This window comes from Trachymyrmex cornetzi, unplaced genomic scaffold (assembly GCF_001594075.2).
Source record: "Trachymyrmex cornetzi isolate Tcor2-1 unplaced genomic scaffold, Tcor1.1 scaffold312, whole genome shotgun sequence".
Taxonomy (NCBI): Eukaryota; Metazoa; Arthropoda; class Insecta; order Hymenoptera; family Formicidae; genus Trachymyrmex; species Trachymyrmex cornetzi.
Genome location: NW_017297818.1, coordinates 38,289 through 38,756, shown reverse-complemented (window position 1 = coordinate 38,756; position 468 = coordinate 38,289). Strand labels below are relative to the sequence as shown.

Genomic DNA, 468 nt, shown 5'->3' with positions numbered 1-468 from the left:
ATCGACGATCGCGACTTTTCGATTTCGTCTCTCCTCATAGGCATACCAAATTTATTCACAGACATCGTATCAAGTTCGCGCGAAATTGTGGCGGTTTTCATCAAAACTATGCACTTTATAATTAAACTCCGTTTCGCGTAGTTTTTCTTTCCATTTCGCGACGCAATTGTAAAATAATTTTTTCCAACTCTTCATTCGTCACCACACCTTGAAGTCGGTCTTTGAACGAATTCTCCAATATCTCATTAGTCACTACATTTTTCACTTGTGCAGTTACACTTCGATTCAGATACTTAATCTCTTCCACGTTTCTTCGCATTTTCTCCATGTCGTTGCGCACTTCCTGTACATCTCTCCTTGTTATCCTAAACGATTCCTCGATCTCGTTTCGCGTACCTCGAAGCGTGCGTTTACCGCGACGTAGCTTTTGTTTACCGCGTCGGTGGCGAACTCCGGCGCGGCCACGTG

The 468-nt window shown here is 43.8% G+C and overlaps 1 protein-coding gene across 1 annotated transcript in view; it reads right to left on the bottom strand.

The window, feature by feature from the left end:
- The window catches only part of LOC108762620 (collagenase 3), a 4,168-nt gene that overhangs the window by 2,482 nt on the left and 1,218 nt on the right, over positions 1–468 (bottom strand). The window lies entirely within an intron of this gene.